Source organism: Arachis hypogaea, chromosome 17, assembly GCF_003086295.3.
Source record: "Arachis hypogaea cultivar Tifrunner chromosome 17, arahy.Tifrunner.gnm2.J5K5, whole genome shotgun sequence".
NCBI lineage: Eukaryota > Viridiplantae > Streptophyta > Magnoliopsida > Fabales > Fabaceae > Arachis > Arachis hypogaea.
This window is the reverse complement of record NC_092052.1, coordinates 43,882,017-43,904,795: the sequence shown is the minus strand read 5'-3', so window position 1 is coordinate 43,904,795 and position 22,779 is coordinate 43,882,017. Positions and strand designations below refer to the sequence as shown.

General features: G+C 39.1%; 1 non-coding gene across 1 annotated transcript; it reads left to right on the top strand.

The window, feature by feature from the left end:
• The first annotated feature begins 22,282 nt into the window (after positions 1-22,282).
• On the top strand, positions 22,283-22,390 carry LOC112768829 (small nucleolar RNA R71). The gene has a single exon (XR_003186213.1). It is a non-coding gene; the product is annotated as a small nucleolar RNA R71 (small nucleolar RNA).
• The last annotated feature ends 389 nt before the right edge of the window (positions 22,391-22,779 follow it).

The following is a 22,779-nucleotide window of genomic DNA, read 5'->3' as shown; positions in this document are numbered from 1 at the left end:
GCTGGTTAAGTTCGCTCGGAGTCGAACTGGGGTGAGATACCACACGTAGGAGCTTAATGTTAAATATGAGAAAGGACTCTCCTCAATATTGAGACAAGGTGACTTCTGGTTAACATAGAGAAATAGCTAGGTTCTTGGTAGCTAATAATTAGAGTGACATAGCGAAAATGGGTTAGAACATCCAATTTAAATTAGGTATATGGAATCGGAACGGGCGTTAGTAGCATGGAGTTATCAGTTGCATTCTATAAAGAGTGAGAATAGGTTATGTAAGTCGCGAATCTCACTATGGGCATTGAGGAAGTTTCATTAATGAAGATTTCCTGGAGTCGGACGGACCTCTAGAAGCATACATGGAAAGTGGGGACACATGAGAGGAAGAATCATCTAGAGTTAGTTACGAGTGGTCAAATTTTGAGGACAATTTTTATTAAGGCGAGTAGGATATAAGACCCGAGAAAATTATAAAAGGATTAATTGGATAATTGATCATCAAGTTAAAATAGTTAAAACACGTCCGGATGGAGTCAAAAATCAAGACTAAGGAATTTGAAGATTTAATTATGATAATTGGATTCAGTGAATTTTTCCGAATGAAAAAAGTAGTCTTCTGCGAAAATACGCATAAAAACGCGTACTGGTAATTCAACCGGCAGTACCAGCTTAAGCCTGTCTGGCACTGCGAGTGAGTAAATTAATTATAAGTGAATAAGATTATGAATTTAGAATTTATAATTTGAGAAGATAGAAATATTTAAAATACGAATTTAAACACTAATCTTAAAAGTTTTAGCCCAAAATTGGGCCAACGGACTTAATCGAGTGAACCGAGTCCAAGTGGCCTAAGCCCACACTATATAAAGATCTATTTCAGCAAAGAAATACTTCATTCATCCCTCCTTTCAAAGAGAACACGGTGAGAGAGAAGAAGAGAGTAACCAAAACCTAGAGCACTATTCACCTTCATCTTGTTTCACTTGTAACTTTTGATTCGGAGCTTCGATTGATGAGCCGTTTGCGACCACACGTAGATATACTCATCCTCTTCAATTCTATTTAAGCCTTGTGGTAAGAAACTCTCAGTTTTTTGGTCAGTTTTTTGTTCCTTACATATTCACATTTTTGGTTATGGGGTTGTTGAATTATTGTGGTTTTGGTTGTTTAGGGATACTCTAGCATGGATTCCTAGTGGGTTTCACCCCAATTTTGATTGGGTTGAAGTAAAGGAAGCTTTTTCTTCTTTGATTTTCAATTTCATGAAACCTAGGTTGAGAAATTGTGATTTTTGTGGTATATAGCACAATTGTTGATGTTGGTCGGTGTGGAGTTGGATTGGGGATCAAGCGGCGTGAATTGATTTGGTGTGGAACTCTTGTTTGGTGATTACAAGGCTTCGAAGGTTAGAACTATTGACATTCAAGGTACTGGTTTGAGTTTCGAGTAGGCATTATGTAAAGTTATGTGAATACCTAGGTTGGTTGACCCTAGGATAGGTGTGAATTGAAATTGGTTATTGTTGTGGATAGTGAATGGCTATATGTATGTGTGTATTAATTGAGAATTATTGTGGCATTATAAAATAAATGGTATTTAATAATTTTATTGTTAATTGATTTGGATATTGGGCTGGGGGCCGTGATAGGGTGAGAGAATCCCCTTTGAGGTAAGTGAAAGTAACGGTGTGAATTATTGAGTGAGATGATTGATGACAATTTAGTTGTGATTGATAATTCAGAATTTTATTGTGCTGAGTTTGGGTATGAATTATGATGAGAATATAGTATGTTGAATGAGATGTAGTGAGTATGATCTATGTTAATGATGATGAGGATTTATGAATGATTATGGGTGAGTCGTATGTTGGTGTTGGTATGGATTGAGGACAAGGTGATTAGTTGCATGAAGATTAGATATACAAAGTAATGGTGATTGTTTAAAATTTGAATGGTAATATTGATGTTGATGTAAATTTATGGAACTTGAAGAGCATTGATGTGGTTTGTGTTGAGTTTAGAGTTGTTGGATGAGTTTGAATTACTTGATTAGGTGTGAAAATAGTTAGAGAGAGTAATGAATTGATGGATATATAGTGAGTATATTTGGAATAGGTTTTGATATTGTTTTTACTTAAATTTGGATTGAGAAATGGTAAACAATTGAGTTATGTAGAATTTTGGTAAAAAGTGGTTTTTAACCAAATTTGGCGGGCCATAACTTGGCCCTCGAAGTTTAGAATCGAGTGAACTTTAGCTTAAATTAAAGATAAATAAGGGAGCTTTAAAACGGTATAAAGATTATTGAACTTGGAATTTTGTAGAGAAAGTTATGAATGTTGGAAGTTATGGTTAAAAGTCTGATTTTTGTGATCTTGCTGAAAATTTGAAAATCTGTTATGTGTGCCCACGCACTCCTCTGTGCGTACGCACAGAACAGAGCGAGTGTTTCAAGTTGTACGTATGCACAACATCATGCGTATGCACAGGCCGGGAAAGCCGTCTGGTGCGTGTGGATGCACACAACCCGTGCGTATGCACAAACCCTGTTTTTCAATAAAAACTCTGTTTTTACTTGTTTTATCTTCCCGACAAGCTTTTAAACTTCCGTGACACTTGTTTAAAATTTTTTTGCTAATATTTAGATTTTGATTCAATGGAGAACTCAATAAGTGAATTAAAAAGGAGTATTTCGGTTGAGTTTAGAGCCGGTGACCTAGGCTTTGGAAATTCTGTGGATAGGTTAAAGTATATAAATATGGTGGAGTGTTATATTGGCGATGAATGAGAAGTGAATATAAATTAAGAAATGAATGAGATTGAGAAATGTCTTATTGAAAGGGTTTATGTGCTTAAAATAACTTAAGCAGGAGAGTGACCATGATGAGGTTAAAAGTGAGCCGGGCACTATATCCCAGGGATTTGATTTATTGAAAGAGTTTTGTCCTGGAAAGGATGGTGGTTTTATCCCACTTGTCGTGGTTATTGTGCATATACAGGGATGGTGGTTTTAACTTGCCTGCAGTGAGAACGGAGGTTCTATTCCGCTCACGTATGGGTGAATTGTTTAACAAGGACGGTGGTATGATCCCGCTTGCATATTGTTTTGTGTTGGGCAAGGACGGTGTTTTAATCCCGTTTGCAGATTGATTTGTGAATGCAACCCGAGCAAGGATGGTGGTGTAATCCCGCTTGTTCGAGGTGCCTAGTAAGGATGGTGGTTTAATCCCGCTTGCGTGTTCCAAGAAAGGATGGTGGTTTAATCCCACTTGTTTATGGAACCTACGGGTAAGGATGGTGGTTTAATCCCACTTATCCGAGTCGGGTCTGGCAACATAACTGACGCGTGAGCTCATGGCCAGTAGGACAGGCATACATCATTTGCATCTATGTGACATTGATTGGGTGTGTTTACTGTATATGTGGTTTGCCTATGTGATCATTATTGTTTAACTGCTCTCTGTTATAATTCCTATAATTGAATCTAGTTGTGCTTGAACTTAATTACTTGTGTTTGCTGGTACTGTTCTATTATGAGACCTTGTATATATGGAGGCTGAGATGATATGGGGAGAACTTGGGACTGAAAGAAACATGATAAGTGAAAGGTGAGAGAACTAATAAGAGATAGTTTGAGAAGGACTTGAGGTTTATTAGAGAGAAAAATGTCGAATGAAAACCAAATGAGCATGAATGTAGTTAGTTGGTCTAGCATACCTTACTATTTTTCTGGCTTAGTATATTTCTAGGCTTGGATTTCTGTTTGTTGAAGTGTTAGGCTTTCCTAGAGGACTCGTGTAGTCTTTACATCGTCTTTGCTTTGGAACTGTTACCCCGGTTGAAAACCCAAAAGGGATGATGTTCTCACCCGTTTCGGGAATTTTTATCTTACATGTATTGGACGTGATGCATGTAACACCTTACCATACAGAGACTTATGCTTAAGTCATAATTCAGAGATGGCAAGGTATTACGACCTCTAAAACCAAATTTTTGTACGTATAGTAGTATGAATAATTGAATATAACTAGGAGCCTTTGTAGAAAAAGGGGTAAACAAAAACCGTAACTTGAACATGCAACACTCCGATCGATAACGTAACGAGCAAAGGATAAGCTAACGCAAGATCATATGTATAAAGAGTGTCAAAAACGGGAATATCAAGACTCAAAATCCGGCTGCGAAGATAACCGGTCCGAGCATAGCAATATATACATATAATAAAATAAGGAAAACCCCAAGGAAAACCCAAAGGGACACAAATACAGAAACCTATTCTCCAAAACCTCCTATAAGAGGAGTCGTCACAGTTTGTATTATTTAATGGAGATAAAAGTATCTAAACAAGATATATAACCCAAAACAGAGTCCCGAGAACAAAGGATCTTCGCTAAATCCAGAAGTCTCCAGCATGCCTCAACGAGAAGCCTCACGTCCTGCATCTGAAAACCACAAAATCCGCATGGGTGAGAACCAGAGGTCCCCAGCATGGTAACAGCTTCCACATATATAATACATAATAATAGAGGAAAGCCGAAGGCAATCCTAGAACTTCCCTCAGATAATATCAAAGCTTATAAACAAGATAAACCGTAAGTGGCAACTGACTAAAGATCCTTCAGTCTAACTAATACTTCCCTTTCCAATTCTTTCAGACCTCCCAACCACCAGCAGGAGTATAATATAGCAAACACAGTTATATCAGACAAGAGATTTACAAATAGGAACAGATAAGGCATTTAGGCAATTAGCAAGTAATATGAAGTCAAATAGGCAATCTCAAACAATTCATGTAGTATGCTTATGATGCATGCCTGTCCCTAGTGGCTGATGATATCATCTGTCGGTTATAGAGCCAACCCGACAAGTCCTGGTAGCTAACCATTGGACTGTCCTTCTGTCGCGCATCCCCAACTCGAGTTATACTCATCATAAATTTGATCATAATCATGATCCATATCCATCACCCTCACTGGTGAATATTTACGGGGGCGAGCTCATCCGGGCCTTTCATAGTGCCCGGCCACACTTACGACATAGGGTCAAAAGAGCTTCGAGTCTCAACCTGGAGCACGTGGTGGCTAGCCACTGCTACTACCCAGGGAAACCCTCATCTCCGATGGTGGAAGTGCAAACATTCACAATTCATTCAACAACATATATGCATTTATACTTAGCCATAAACATGGCTCCGCCGTCACACGGTAATAATCTAGCCATCCGGCTCACGGTTAAATCCATAACCAGCCAATTCATTAACATTTACGGCCCTTCGGCCCATGGCACAACAAGAACTTCCACCGCCATTCTCCGCATCTCACATAATCATCTTTGATCCTCAATGATCATCCATTTTCCCTTGCTTCACTCGCAAGTTACCACATTCACTAGCCCTTTTTCTCATGCTAGGCATATCATAATGATTTAAGACATAAGTGGTGAGATCGGAGGCTTAGAAGTATGAAATTTGGCTTTTAAAACTCAAAAATCAACTTTGGGATGAAAACAGGGCCACGCGCACGCGTGGATGGCCTTAAAACTTATTGACGCGCAAGCGTCATACGCACGAACGCGCGGATTGAAAATTAGCCAAACGACGCGCAAGCGTCAGCCACGCGTACGCGTGGGTGCTCTTGCGCCCAGGCACAAAACTGGCACAACTCTGGCACAACTCTCTGGAAAATGGCTGGGCATTTGGTGCAGCGCATCGACGCGCCCGCACACACCACGCGTACGCGTGGATGGTGCTTTCTTGAAGAACGGCGCTTACGCGCCAAGTGCGCCTACGCGCGGGGGGTGATTCTGCTAAAATTTTTCTAAGTTAAAAGCTGCAGAATTCACAGATTCAACCCCCAATCTTCCGACGGACATAACTTCCTCATTTTAAATTGTTTTTCACCCGTTCTTCAAACGGCATGTACATCCCGGATCCAATTTCATTTCTAAATAGATTTAGCACAAATCAGAGATCTGTAGTCCAAGTTATGTCTCGTCAAAGTAAGCCCAAAAACCATATTTTCATACAAAACCACAAAGTGCCATTTTCAAAACAAGCCACTTTCAACTCTTTTCAAAATCAATCAAAACATGCCAATTTCATCCCTTTTCTTTGAAATCAATCAAAATGTACCAAAATCAATACCAAGCCATCCTCAACTCACACATTGACATTTTACCAAAATTCCCAAAACTACCTCCAACCATTTTAACACTTCTCAATTAATGGCTAAAGAACAAACACAATCTCATGTCATACATCCTTCCCATCCCAATTTCCAATAATATCAATTTCCAAATCAACCATCATTATACATGATCAACATCATACTCACCATCAACATGGTACCACCCATCAATTCAACCTCAATCATCCATCAAGCATATATCACAACATGCATTTCTCATATATCACACAATCAAGGCATCAATATTCATAATCACATATATGAACACATCATATATCTCAACCATTCAACAACGCCAACAATTCAATGCCTATCTTAGGGCCTCTAGCCTAAGTATTTCCTACCACATTACATATTAGATACGGGAAACCGAAACCATACCTTAGCCAATTTCCCAAGCTCAACCGGAGCACTTCCAAACCACTTGTCCAAAAGCTCTCAAGGTCTCAACACCTCCAAGAACAGATTTTGTCACACAAAACCCTCTCCCAAGCTTTCCAAAATCACCAATCAAGCTCCAATATTCACATATACACAACCTAAGCCACAATCATCATATCTATACACAACATCTCAATACCCAAACATCATAGAACAACAAATTACACTAGGGTTGAGAATCTTACCACACCCAAGGTCCAAGGAGACAAGATTAACCTTCTCCTTCAAGAGAGTTGGGTCCTATAACATCAAAGAATCCAAAATCTCAATATTTTTGCTCATGAAACTCGAAATCAAGGGCTGAAATTTCGAATAGTAAAACGTAGCTTACCTCAAGATTGATTGTATGGGTTTTGTAGAGCTCTCCGTGGTGAACGCGTGGCCGCAAACGGAGCGACAATCGGAGCTCTAGATCAAAAGTTATGGTGGTTTGAAGATCAACCAAGGGAGAGAACTTGAGAGAGTGTTCTTCCCCCCCCTCCATATTAGTTTTCAGCGTGTTTGAGTGTGTTGTGAGGAGAGAGAGTGCTGAAAACTAGGGTTTTGTCTTAGTTATGTTGGGCCAAGGGCCCACTTTGGGTCCGGTTGGTCCGGTTTGGCCCGTTCGGTCCAATCTTGGTCCGATTTCTATAAAATTGGTACCGAAATTCTCGTCTCAATCTCCTCTATCACATTTAGCCATAAAAATAACATTTTTGGCTTTCTAGAATAAATTCTCATTTTATGGGTTAGTTAGCCGTTAATTGACCGGGTCTTACAATGCACCTTGTTGGGCGTGCAGATTCTGCTTTCATAAAGCGAAGATTATCTTTTAGGGATTTTGATTTTATGAAAATATTTTATATATAATCTCCACTGCTGTATTTTATAACTTGTATACCACTCTTAAAGATTGATTCTGGAGAAATAGGATTTATATTTATATTTTACTCCTGGGTTGTATTATATTAACTAGTCGGCCTTATCTTTGCAGGTCAAGACTAGTGTTGTTATGTATAATTTTTTAATCATATATATTCTCCAAGGGTATTATGCTGTTAACATCAGGTGTTTCGGGTGATAATCAAACCTTGGAGAAAATTCTAGTTGTATGTGTGTTCCCAGAGGTGTTTCCAGACGATATTGATGAATTTCCACCTAATTGAGAGGTTGAATTCGCTATTGAGTTGGTGCCTGGAGCCGGTCCAATCTCGAGTGCTCCTTATAGGATGTCACCTTTAGAAATTGCCGAGCTGAAGGCTCAGCTAAAAGATTTGTTGGGTAAACACTTTATTCGGCCGAGTGTTTCTTTGTGGGGAGCGCCAGTGTTACTGGTAAAGAAGAAAGATGGGAGTATGTGCCTGTGTGTGGATTATCGGCAGCTGAATAAGGTTACTGTGAAGAATAAATATCCGTTGTCAAGAATTGATGACCTAATAGACCAGTTACAAGGAGCCGGTGTGTTTTCTATGATTGATTTGCAATCTGGATACCACCAGATAAGGGTTAGAAATGAGGATATACCCAAAACTACTTTTAGGACGCGCTATGATCATTATGAGTACATATTAATGTCTTTCGGGTTGACTAATGCTCCGGCAATATTCATGGATTACATGAATAGGATTTTCCATCCGTATCTGGATAAGTTTGTTGTCGTATTCATCAACGACATTCTTATTTACTCCAAGACAGAAGATGAGCATGCGGATCACTTACAGACTGTGCTGCAAATCTTGAAAGATAGGAAGTTGTATGCTAAGCTATCTAAGTACGAATTATGGAAGAATGAAGTGAAGTTTCTTGGCCACGTGGTGAGCAAACAGGGGATAGCAGTAGATCCTGCTAAGGTTGAAGCAGTGATGAGTTGGGAGAGACCAACTTCAGTGACGAAGATCAGGAGTTTCCTAGGTTTGGCGTGTTATTATCGGAGATTCATTAAGGGGTTTTCACAGCTCGCTTTACCTTTAACCAAGCTGACTAGGAAGGATGTACCTTTTGTTTGGACTCTCGAGTGCAAGGAGAGTTGATACGTGTTTCAAATGTTCGTGATATGAAGAGTTCGAGTGTTATTTAGAAGATTTTATTAGTTTACATTTTTAGAATGTTTTAATTTAATTTGATGTATTTTGATTTTGTTTATTTAATTATTAGATTAGACCTTATGTTTATGGGCTTTAGGGTTTTCTTTGTTTTAACCTAATAAGAGGTTATAAATACCTCCTTAGCTATTGTAGTCGTAGCATAGAATTTTTAGAGGTTTCAAAACCCCTTTTTAGTTTCGTGATGAAACCATGGTGTGGACAATTGAGGTTGAGGAGTCCCTCTCTTGTTGCATCGGGGAATTGGGTAGAAGGTTGAGGAGTCCCTTCGATTCAATTCCCAAACTATGGCGTTGACAAGTTAGGTTGAAGAGTCCCTTTCTTGTTGCGTCAGGAAATTGGGTAGAAAGTAGAGTGATTCTCTTTGTACTCAATTTCAATTTATCCTTTGTGTTTCTATTTCAATTATAATTTATCTTTTTTTTATTCAATTTCAATTCTTGTTTTGTTTATCTTTTTATTTCTTTATCATTTGGTATCAGAGCTCAGGTATTAGATTAATTCTTATTAATATATATTTGTTCTTCTTTTATAAAAAAAAAAGTCCAGTATCTGTTGTGTCTTTCTTTAAGTTCTTGTGTTCTTGTTTTCTATTTGCGTTTCATTATTGTTGATTTTATTGTTTAAAAAAAAAGCATACAGTGCAAAAAAAAATATACAAGAGAGAAAAGAAAAAAATATTATCTTCTTTATAATTATTGTCCTTTTCATATACAATTTTACCTACAAGATTCGAGGACGAATCTTTTTTGAAGAGGAGGAGAGTTGATACGTGTTTCAAATATTCGTGATATGAAGAGTTCGAGTGTTATTTAGAAGATTTTATTAGTTTACATTTTTAGAATGTTTTAATTTAATTTGATGTATTTTGATTTTATTTATTTAATTATTAGATTAGGCCTTATGTTTATGGGCTTTAGGGTTTTCTTTGTTTTAACCTAATAAGAGGTTATAAATACCTCCTTAGCTATTGTAGTCGTAGCATAGAATTTTTAGAGGTTTCAAAACCCCTTTTTGGTTTCGTGATGAAACCATGGTGTGGACAATTGAGGTTGAGGAGTCCCTCTCTTGTTGCATCAGGGAATTGGGTAGAAGGTTGAGGAGTCCCTTCGATTCAATTCCCAAACTATGGTGTTGACAAGTTAGGTTGAAGAGTCCCTTTCTTGCTGCGTCAGGAAATTGGGTAGAAAGTAGAGTGATTCTCTTTGTACTCAATTTCAATTTATCCTTTTTGTTTCTATTTCAATTATAATTTGTCTTTTTTTATTCAATTTCAATTCTTATTTTGTTTATCTTTTTATTTCTTTATCATTTGGTATCAGAGCTCAGGTATTAGATTAATTCTTATTAATCTATATTTGTTCTTCTTTTATAAAAAAAAAAGTCCAGTGTCTGTTGTGTCTTTCTTTAAGTTCTTGTGTTCTTGTTTTCCGTTTGCGTTTCTTTAAGTTCTTTGTACTCAATTTCAATCTATCCTTTTGTTTCTATTTTAATTTCAATGTATCTTTTATATTTAGTTTGAATCATTGTCTTCTTGTTTATCTTTTATTTCTTTATCATTCGGTATCAGAGCTCAGGTATTAGATTAATTCTTATTAATCTATATTTGTTCTTCTTTTATCATAAAAAAAGAGTCCAGTATCTGTCGCGTCTTTCTTTTTGTTCTTGCATTCTTGTTTTCGTTTGCGTTTCATTATTGTTTAAAAAAAAAGCATAAAGTGAAGAAAAAAACAAAAAAAAAATTTATCTTCCTTGTAATTATTGTCCTTTTCATATATTTTTTTTTTCCACCTATAAGATTCGAGGGGGAATCTTTTTTGAAGAGGAGGAGAATGATACGTGCTTCAAATGTTCGTGATATGAAGAGTTCAAGTGTTATTTAGAAGATATTAGTTTACATTTTTAGAATATTTTAATTTAATGTATTTTGATTTTTGTTTATTTAATTATTAGATTAGGTCTTATGTTTATGGGCTTTAGGGTTTTTCTTTGTTTTAACCTAATAAGAGGTTATAAATACCTCCTTAGCTATTGTAGTCTTAGTATAGAATGATTTAGAGGTTCAAAACCCATTTTTGGTTTCGTGATGAAACCATGGTGTCGACAATTGAGGTTGAGGAGTCCCTCTCTTGTTACATCGGGAAATTAAGTAGAAGGTTGAGGAGTCCCTTCGATTCAATTTCCAAATTATGGCGTTGACAAGTTAGGTTGAGGAGTCCCTTTCTTGTTGCGTCAAGAAATTGGGTAGAAAGTAGAGTGATTCTCTTTGTACTCAATTTCAACTTATCTTTTTTGTTTCTATTTTAATTTCAATGTATCTTTTTATTCAGTTTGAATCCTTATTTTCTTATTTATCTTTTATTTCCGTATCAAGAGCTTTCTAGCATTGAAACAGAGGTTGACCACTGCACCTGTGCTAGTACTGCCTGAGCCAAGCAAGCCATTTGAAGTATATTGCGATGCATCTCTGAAGGGCCTAGGGTGCGTGCTGATGCAGCACCATAAATTTGTGGCATATGCCTCCCGGCAGTTAAGGCTGCATGAGATGAACTATCCGACTCACGACTAAGAACTTGCTGCTGTTGTGTTTGCTCTAAAAATCTGGAGACATTATCTCTACGGCGTTAAATTTCAAATTTTCTCAGATCACAAGAGCTTAAAGTACCTCTTTGAGCAAAAAGAGTTAAATATGCGTCAGAGGAGGTGGATGGAGCTTTTGAAAGACTATGACTTCGAGTTGAACTACCATCCTGGAAAGGTGAATATTGTAGCAGATGTCCTGAGTCGAAAGTCTCTATGTGCTGCTTGGATGATGCTGAGAGAGGAAGAGTTACTAAAAGCATTCCAAGGGTTGAAACTGAGAGTCAGAGAAGAGTTTGGGACTCTGTGCTTAAGTTAGCTACAGATTTCAAGTGATTTCAAAGCTGAACTCCTAAGGGCTCATCAGAATGACAAAAAATTGTATAAGGTTTTACCAGTGATTGAGCAAGGCAAACAGTGGAGAGTGTGACGTGGCAGAAATTGGCGAATTAAGAATTGTTATGAGATATGCGTTGCAAGTATAGTTCTTAATCAACCAGAAATCTTCTTATCAATTTAGAAGGTTTGTCACAAAAATTAAAATTAAAATACTGGGAGTATGAATCCCAGGTCGTCTCCCAACGAGTTGCAGAAATGTGTGCTATTTTATTAATCAGATGTTTTCAAAATGGTTTGAGTTGAATAAACAGGAAATTAAATTAGAGAAATTAAATAATTTAAATAGAAGCCTTGACTGGGAGTAGATTAGTTGGAAGCCCTATTCTTATTGCAGTACTCTCAAGATTAATTGATAATTGAAGGTTGTTATGTTTAGCTATCCTTTACTAGGTAAGGGAAGGTCAAACAAGTTGGAATGCTGTTTCTATTCACAAGTCCCAATCCGCTCAATTGAAAAGGATTAGTGTCAGTGATTAGAGAGCATTCCAACAATAAACCCAATTACAATTTTTCTTTTAAGCACCCCAACTCAAGGGCTCCTTTCAATCAACTCCCCATCAAGTTAAGGAACTACTCGCTCATTGTGAATGTAGAACTCATAACATAAGAAAGGGAATTAAAGGAAGACATGATAAATAAAACTCAAAGGAATCAATTAAAAATAAAAGTAATTCTTGTATTAATGAATTCTAGAATAATCCAATAGTAAAATTGAATAAATTAAAGGACATGTAAGAGTAAAGCCAAGTAAAGAAAACGAACTAGAATGACGAAGTCTTGATGAGGTAATAACTCTTCTCAATATCCCAATGCAAAGAACAATAGAAATTAAAATCCTAAGAACTATGAATGTGTAGAGAGAGAAAACCTAGAGGAGGAGTAAAACTAGATCTAAAAAACTAAAAACTGTGTAGAATGAATGTTGTTGTTGGTTTCTGCATGTCCTCTGGCTCTAGTCTGCTTTTCTGGGCCGAGAACTGGGTCAAAGTAGGGCCCAAAATTGCCCCCAGCGAATTCTGCAGATTATGCAGATCGCGCATGTCACGTGATCGCATCATTCATGCGGCTGCGTCATTCGGCGTTTTGCTTTTCCACGCGGGCGCGTCGTCCACGCCTCTGCGTCACTTGTGCTATTCCAATCCGCGTGGTTGCGTGAGCCATGCGGCCGCGTCACTGCGATTTCCTCTCTTTCGCGCGGTCGCGTGAGCCATGCGGCCGCGTCACTTCTCGCTAGTCATCTCCTCAATTTCTTGTGTTCCTTCCATTTTTGTAAGCTTCCTTTCTAATCTCCAACTCATTCATGCCCTATAAAGCCTGAAACACTTAACACACAGATCACGGCATCGAATGGAATAAAGGAGAATCAAAATACATAATTAAAAGTCTCTAGGAAGCAAGTTTTCAATCATAAAGCATCTTTAGGAAGGAATTACAAATGCATGCTTATTTAATGAATAAGTGGGTAAAGATCATGATAAAACCACACAATTAAACACAATATAAATCATAAAATAGTGGTTTATCAACCTCCCCACACTTAAACATTAGCATGTCCTCATGCTTAGTTGAAGGAGATAAAATAAATGAGTAGGAACATGTAAAACTCATGCAATGCAATGCAACCTATATATGTGAATGCAACTATATGATTCTTGTCCACTTGATCAATAGTAAATAAGCTCTTCAAAATAGTTACAAATCAAATTCCACTAATTCAATTCTCATACAGTAAGAACAGATAAAAATGCAAGAAGGTAGCTCATGAAAGCAGGGAACATAGAATTTTAAGCATTGAACCCTCACTGATGATGTATGTACGCTCTAATCTCTCTAGTGTATAGGGCAATCACTCTATCCTTCTCTAATCATGCTTTCTAATTTTTGTTCTTCTCCTAATCAATCAACAACATTTAATATACCAATGCAAACATCATGAGGTCTTTTCAAGGTTGTAATGGGGCCAAGGTAATGGTAAGGATACATATGTGGCTAAATAAGCTTATAAACTGAATCTTTAATTAACCCAAGCTTTAACATAACCTATATATATATATAACTTTAGAATTCATACCTAGCTATCCAGAATTTCCCATTCACATTCCATACTCATGTATCAACTTTTTATCTCAATTTTTATCATACATGCATTGATCTTTGAATTCTTAACTTAACATTGGGGTAATTTTGTCCCCTTATTTATTTATTGAATATTTTTGGTTTTTTTTAAATAAGCATAAAAATAAATATAGCTTATCAATGCACATAGATTTTTAATTCTTATAGTTTCACATGAGTAGGTATCCAAATTCCCATTATATTATCATGATACATTCCCTTATTATCTTTTTTTTCCACAATTTCCCATACTTAATTAGCACGCACAATTCTATCTTAAGCTAACCAAGGATTCAGTTTGGGATATATAATTGTTTTTCCGCTTAAGGCTAGTAATGTGGTAAAATATAGAACAAATGGGATTTAAAGGCTCAAAGTGGCTAACAAAGTTAATTGAAAGGGTAGGCTTAATTTGGATAAGTGAGCTAAACAATTAATGGCCTCAATCATATGCAAACATATAAATATAATAAACATTGGACATATAGGATGGAACAAAATATAGATTACAATCATAGAGAAGTAAACACACAAGAATAAAATAATTATGGTTAAATAATGTAACCATGCATAAAGGCTCGAATCTCGCAGGTTGTGTGTTCTTTAGCTTAAAAATCATGTTCCAAATACAACTTCAAGCAAATTTAACATAAAAGTTTTAATTAAAATTAGTGAAATTTTGTTCCAAAAATAGAGTCTTAGAAGAAACTTATTGTCTTTTCAATCAAGTAGAACATGCATGCAACTAATCTATTACTATGCAATTTATCCTATTCTACAAAAGAAAAACTAACTAAATATCCTAATTTATTGGTGTTTAAGGAAGAGAAATTACCTCCGGAAGTCAGGTACTGACCGACCTCCCCACACTTAAGGCTTTACACCGTCCTCGGTGCCATCTGTCAGAAACAAAGGTGGGCTGGTAGCAGTATCTCCACAGTCTGGGCCATCATGGCTTCCTGTGCTGGTAAAGGAAGTGGAATCTGGGGTGTCTGAGTCCTTGAATTTTCCCATAATTAGCTCCTTGAGGTATGTGAATCGGCGCTTGTTACGGCGCTCTCTCATCTTAGCTTTGTGTTCCTGCCGATCCAACTTTTCGAGTATCTGATGGAGCAGTTGGTCTGTTGTAGGTGCTTGTGGTGTTGAAGAAGGAATATCTTCAACCGGTTCAGTCTGATGGCTTGTGGCGGCTGGTGGGGGTCTGATATATTTCCCGTTAGGGACATACTGATCATCCCGTGGAAGCATGGCTTTGGTGTCCCCAGCTCTGTAGGAGACTCCGGCTGCTGAGACAAGATCTGAGACCAAGGCGGGAAAAGGTAAGTTGCCCACAATTTGTTCATGTCCCATGGCATTCCGGATGTGTCTTTGTAGGTTCAGAGGTTGGTCTGTAAGGATGCACCATAGTAGAACGGCCATGTCCACAGTGAAGGAGGACTCGTGAGTGCTCGGGAAGACGTAATGGGACATGATCTGTGCCCATACGTGAGCCTCCAAGGTAAGTGCTGAAGCCGATATTCCCTTAGGGCGGGTACGATGGTATCCGTAGATCCATCTGCTGCCAGGTAGTGCGATAACTCTGATAACGGCGTCCCAGTCAAATTGGTACATCTGGCGCTTGAGTGCAGCTTCTTGAAAGGCGTCCAAACCTTTTGGAATAGGGGGAAGACCTAGAGCTCTTTGAATGGCCTCTTCTGTAATGGGGACTTGCTTCTGACGGACAAAGACAGACTGCAGGGTAGGCAGGTGGAAGTTAGAGTAGAACTCGACTACCCAAGAAAGATTGACCTGCCTCGGCTGTCTCTGTAGGAAACCCCATTGTCTTTGTGCAATTTGCGGCTCAACAAAGGTAGCAATATGGTTTGGGAGGAGAAGAAGGTATTCGTTGTTGTAGCTCCTTTCTGCCAGGATGGGGAACATCTGCTCACAGTAGCGATTGGGAAATTGCGCAGTGTCCTTTGCTGGGAAGGCTTTTTCTTTATCATCAACCTTTATAATCCTCTTAGTTCTTTTTGTTGAGGGTTTAACCGTAGTTGAAGATGGTTCTACCACTAATGCTCTTTTTGTTCCTCTTTTTGCTGGTTGTTTGGGAGTAGCCTTCTCCTTTCCTTTTTTGGTGGCCATCCTGAAAAAGGAAAGAGGAAGAAAATTAAATTCAAAGAGAAAGAGCAAGGAAGAGGGTTGTAGGAGTGATAATCAATGCACGGTAAAGAGGATGTCATTAACACATGGTCATGACTACATGTGAAAAGGTCATCAATGGAAATATAGCAAGTGCATATGAGGACAATTAAATGCAAGAGGTTTATCGGCATGCAGGCAAAGGCATGAGGAGCATAGATCAAGCATTCAATGTCCAAGTTAGGTTACCAAGTATTTCAAACTAACAATTTGTTTGTAATAACAATTATATTTAAGTAATAAAATATAAAAAGGATTTTGTGAAAAACAAGCATTGAATAGTAGAGTAACGTAGAAAAGTGCATAATGCCATATGGGCTTTTTCACAAATACATAGCATGCATGGTAAAGAGGGTATAGAAAGTATTAAATTAAACATGTAAGCAACCCTTTTAAAAAAAATAATATATAATTGCCAAACAATTTTACAACAATCCACAAGCATATAGTGAGAAATAATGACTCAAATAAAATTCCAACACCAAGTAAAAAGGAAAAGAAAGAAAAAGAAAATATGGATAATGAAAGTAAAAAGAAAAGAAAAGAAAGTAAAATATAAAAGAAGAAGAATAATAGAAAAGTAAGGGGAGAAAAAGAAAAGAAAACCTTGTTAATAGAGGTGAGAGAGAGAGAGAGAGTAGAAAGTGAGAAAGAAGGAAGAAGGAAGAAGGAAGAAATAAGGAGGGAAAAGAGAAAATAGGATTTGGGTAAAAGAAAGATAAGATAATTGGCAAATCAGGGAAGCTGTGCGGCGCAAGCGACGCGGCCGTGTGGGGCACGCGGTCGCGCGAATTGCGCTTATGATAATTGACGCGGTCGCGTCAATCACGCGGTCGCGTGACCCGTTTCATGCTACTGGCGCGAGGGTAGCCTCGCACTCGCACAACTCTCTGTTTGAAAGTTTATTTTTACCAAATCTGGGGTGACGCGATCGCGTGGGGCATGCGATCGCATGAGTGGCCATGAGAAGGACATGACGCGGTCGTGTCGGTCACGCAGCCGCGTGGGAAGGATTGTGCGTTCAGCACCAATCCAGCACCACTCTAGCAAAACTTTCGGTCGTGCACCCTTTTCATGTCGAATTCCAGGGCACGCGGCCGCGTGACCAACGCGGTCGCGTGGGAGGCCAATGTTCCCGAGTGACGCAGACGCGTCGGCGACGCAGTCGCGTGGGGCATTTTGTGCCACTGGCACGCCTCCAGCCACGCTTTTGCGGGACTCTCTGTTTGTTTTATTATTTCCTCCCATCTCCTGCGACGCGGACGCGTCAATGAGGTGGTCGCGTCGCGTGAAATTTTTTTTTAAATAAAAGTATGTAAATACAAATGCACAAAATGTACTAATAAAGAGAAGAGTTATTGAATAGGAAAACTGAGAATAAAGAAAAGAATGATCATACCATGGTGGGTTGTCTCCCACCTAGCACTTTGCTTTAACGTCCGTAAGTTGGACGCTCCACTAGCTCAATCTTCGGCTATGTGAGGATCTTCCAAGAGGAAGATCTCGAGCTCCTTGTTTTTCTTTAGCTTCTCGCCATGGTACAGCTTTAAACGATGTCCATTAACTTTGACAAGTTCAGAGCTTGAAGGATGGCTTAGGTGGTAAACTCCGTATGATTCGGCCTTCTCTACTCTGTATGGACCTTCCCATGTTGATCTCAACTTGCCTGGCATGAGCCTTAGTCGAGACTTGTAAAGGAGGACTAAGTCCCCAGGTTGGAACTCTTTTCTCTTGATGTGCTGATCATGTACAACCTTCATCTTCTCCTTGTATAGTCTTGAGTTCTTATAAGCTTCTAGGCGAAGGCTTTCCAGTTCTTGCAATTACAATTTTCTTTCAGCTCCGGCTTTCTCAATTCCCATGTTGCACTCCTTTACTGCCCAAAAGGCTTTGTGCTCTACTTCAACAGGGAGATGACAAGCTTTTCCATAAACTAAGCGGAAAGGACTCATCCCAATGGGTGTTTTGTATGCTATTCTGTATGCCCAGAGTGCATCTTGTAGCCTGGTGCTCCAGTCTCTTCTATGAGGTTTGACTATCTTCTGCAAGATACGCTTTATCTCTCGGTTTGACACCTCAGCTTGCCCATTAGTCTGAGGGTGGTAGGCTGTTGCAACCTTATGAATTATCCCATGCTTCTTCATTAATCCTGTTAGTCTCCTGTTACAAAAATGGGTGCCTTGATCGCTCACGATTGCTCGTGGTGATCCAAAGTGACAAATAATGTGGTTTCTCACAAAGGAAACAACAGTGTTAGCATCATCAGTGCGGGTAGGAATTGCTTCCACCCATTTGAAAACGTAATCCACAGCTAACAATACATAAAAATAACCATTAGAATTTGGAAATGGACCTATGAAGTCAATGCCCCAAACATAAAAAATTTCACAGAAAAACATAATTTGTTGAGGCATCTCATCCCTCCTGGATATATTACCAAATTGTTGGCATGGAAAACAAGATCTACAAAATTCAGCAGTGTCTCTAAAAAGTGTAGGCCACCAGAATCCACAGTCTAAGATTTTTCTAGCTGTTATTTGAGGGCCAAAATGTCCTCCACTCTCAGATGAGTGACAGGCCTCTAAGATGGACTGGAATTCTGATTGAGGCACACACCGTCTAATTACCTGGTCAGTGCCACATCTCCATAAATATGGGTCATCCCATATATAATATTTAGACTCGCTTTTCAGCTTGTCCCTTTGATGCTTAGAAAAGTTTGGAGGAAAGGTGCGGCTAACTAGATAATTAGCTACAGGTGCATACCAAAGGGACGACCTCAAATACTGCTTGCAGGTTATCAAATGGGAAATTATCAGCTATAGGAGTGGGGTCATCTATAATGTGATCAAGGCAACTCAAATGGTCTGCCACTAAATTCTGGTTACCACTCCTATCCTTAATTTCTAAATCAAATTCTTGTAATAGCAGTATCCAACGTATAAGCCTTGGTTTGGACTCCTTTTTAGCTAATAGATACTTTAGAGCTGCGTGGTCTGAGTACACTACTACCTTCGTACCAAGTAAATAGGCTCGGAATTTATCCAGAGCTAAAACAATAGCAAGAAGCTCTTTCTCAGTAGTAGTGTAATTGGACTGAGTGGCATCTAAAGTTTTAGACGCATAAGCAATAACAAAGGGGTCCTTACCTTCACGGTGAGCCAGTACTGCTCCTACTGCATGATTGGAGGCGTCGCACATTATTTCAAATGGCTGGCTCCAGTCTGGTCCTCTCACAATTGGAGCTTGAGTCAGGGTGGTCTTCAGCTTATCAAATGCTTGTTTGCAATCCTCATTGAACTCGAACTCAATATCCTTCTACAGTAGCCTGGATAAGGGAAGTGCTACCTTACTGAAGTCCTTAATGAATCTCCTGTAAAAACCTGTATGGCCAAGGAACGAATGGACTTCCCTCACAGAAGAGGGGTAAGGTAAACTAGAAATAACATCCACCTTTGCTGGATCTACAGAAATGCCAGTATTAGACACAACATGTCCCAGTACAATACCTTGTTTTACCATAAAGTGACATTTTTCAAAATTTAATACAAGGTTTGTACTGACACATCTATCTAATACTCTAGATAATCCATCTAAGAAAAGGCTAAAGGAATCTCCGTACACACTAAAATCATCCATGAAAACTTCCATACACTCCTCAATAAGATCAGAGAAAAGACTCATCATGCACCTTTGGAAGGTAGCTGGTGCATTGCACAAGCCAAAGGGCATTCTCCTGTAAGCATAAGTCCCAAAAGGACATGTAAAAGTGGTCTTTTCCTGATCCTCAGGAGCTATATGAATCTGGAAATAACCTGTGTAACCATCTAAAAGACAATAATGTGATTTACCTGACAGGTGATCCAGCATTTGATCAATGAATGGAAGAGGATAGTGATCCTTACGAGTGGCCTGGTTGAGGCGTCTGTAGTCAATGCAGACCCTCCAGGCATTCTGAACTCTGGTTGCAATGAGATCTCCATGCTCATTCTTCACTGTAGTGACTCCAGACTTCTTGGGCACCACTTGTACTGGGCTTACCCATTCACTGTCTGAAATGGGGTAGATGATGTCTGCCTCCAGTAGTCTGGTCACTTCCTTCTTGACAACCTCTAAGATAGTGGGATTTAGTCTTCTCTGGGATTGACGGACAGGTCTTGCTCCCTCTTCTAAAAATATCCTATGCTCACAGACTTGAGGGTTGATGCCTACTATGTCTGCCAAACTCCAACCAATTGCCTTCTTGTGCCTTCTCAACACACTAAGTAACTGCTCTTCCTGTTGAGAAGTGAGTTCCCTTGCAATGATAACTAGAAACTTCTGCTCGTCTTCAAGGTAAGCATATTTGAGGTGTGGAGGAAGGGGTTTTAATTCCAACTTCTGATCATGGTCAGGCTCTGGGTTGTCTGGAGCTGGTGACAATGGTAAAGTACTGTCATTGTCCTCTGAGAATGTCCCCACACTTGGACCTTGTCCTATGTACTTTTCTTTAAATTCCTCCTGGTGAACTTCAGCCACGGTTTCATCTATAATGTCACACTGGAGGATAGAATGATCCTCCGGAGGATTCTTCATAACTCTATTCAGATTGAAGATTACTACTCGGCCATCAATTTCAAAAGAGTATGTTCCTGAAAAAGCATCTAATTTGAACTTCGAGGTCTTCAGGAATGGTCTTCCGAGTAGGATTGATGATGGCTTCTCTGAGTCATTTTGGGGCATCTCCAGGATATAAAAATCAATGGAAAATGTGAGCCCCTTAATGCCCACTAATACATCTTCAGCAACTCCAGCCACTGTAATAATGCTTTTATCTGCTAACACAAAACGAACTGCCGACCTTTTTAAGGGACGGAGCCTCAAAATATCATATATAGACAAAGGCATTATACTCACACATGCTCCTAAATCACACATACAGTCAGAAAATACCACACCACCAATAGTACAATTAACCATACATGGACCTGGGTCACTACACTTTTCAGGTAAACCTCCCATTAAAGCAGATATGGAACTACCTAAAGGAATAGTTTCTAATTCATTAATTTTGTCTTTATGTATACACAAATCTTTTAGAAACTTTGCATATTTAGGTACATGTTGAATAACATCAAAAAAGAGGAACAGTTACCTCAACCTTTTTGAATATCTCTACCATTTTAGGATCAGGTTCCAGCTGCTTCCTGGGCTTCCTTGCAAGTTGTGGAAATGGAATGGGAGTGGTGTCTTCTGCAGTGTCTGCGCCCTTTGGTGCTTCTTCCTGTGGTTGAACTTCTTCTTTTTCATCTATGTCCTGTATATTCTCTTCCTTTTCAACATCTTCTATTTTCACTACCTCTTCAGCTGAGGCGTGTTCTGGTGGGCTTGGCTCCTCCTGATTCCTCTCCTGTAGTGTGGTTCCGGACCTTAGGGTGATGGCATTAATGCCACCCTTTGGATTGGGTAATGGTTGAGAGGGGATTCTACTGGAGCTCAAGGGCTGGTTATTGGAGTTATTCATTGATCCAATCTGTGAGACAAGAGCTTGCAGGGTAGAGTTCAGACCATTTAGTGTAGTATAAAGGTTATTTTCCATGGTCTGTTGTCTCCGATCAATAGATTGTAGTAAGTCATCATTAGAAGATGAGGAAGGATAAGTAAGTTGAGAGGTCTGCTATTGGTTATTCTGTGGTCCTTGGGATTGCCTCAGGTGAGGTGCTCTGTAAGGCTGGTTCTGGTTCTACTGCTTGTTGTTGTTGTTATTTCACCTTTAATTTCCCTGATTATCTCTGCCTCCTCTGTTGTTGTTGTCCCTCCAATTCTGGTTAGAATTGTCTTGCCATCCATGGCTGTAATTGCCACCTTGATTGTACCCTTGGTTGGGACGATCATAGAAGTTATGAGTGGCTGCCACGGTGTTGTCTTCCTGTTGGAGCTGCGAACATTCATCAGTATAATGGCTATAATCAGCACAGATTCCGCAAACTTTCTGTGGGACTAACTGTTGGCTTTGCTGTGGTGGAGAAGGTTGAGCTTGCTGAACTTGTTGTTGATTCAATTGCATCTGCTTCAGCAAGTTGGTCATTTCACAGATATTCTGAGTTAGAGCAGCAGTCTCTCTACTAGAGGATACTTCTGCAACAGCTTTTGAACAACCTTGTTTCTGCCTATGATTCCGAGTGGATTCAGCTAAGTCGCTGATCAATTGCCATGCCTCATCAGTGGTCTTGTACTTTTTCATAGACCCATTGCAAGCACTTTCCAATGTGGTCTTATCTTGGGGCCTCATGCCCTGTGTGACGTAACCGAGCAACACTATCTTGTCAATCATATGGTGGGGGCATGCTTCCAGAAGATTATTGAAGCACTCCCAGTATTCATAGAGAGTCTCAGATTTGTCCTGAACAATCATGGAAATATCTTTTCTCAGTTTATCAGTAACTTCAGCTGGAAAGAATTTTTCTAAGAATTCTCTTCTAAGTGTATCCTAGTTGGATACAGTTGCTGCGGGTTGAGTGTAGTACCACTCTCTTGCCTTTCTCTCAAGAGAAAATGAGAAAGCTTTCAACAGAATTCAAGTTTCATCTGCACCATCACGCCTGACAGTAGAACAGGCTGCTTGAAAATCTCTCAGGTGCTTGATAGGCTCTTGAGAAGGTAAGCCATGAAACTTGGGCATCAAATTGAGCAGTGCGGTCTTTATTTCGAAGTCTGTAGCCACCGCTGGGTGATGCGCTTGAAATGGTTGCATTGTAAAATCAGGGGCTCCAGCCTCCTAGATAGTAACTCTCCTAGGTTCTGCCATGTCACCTACACGTAAAT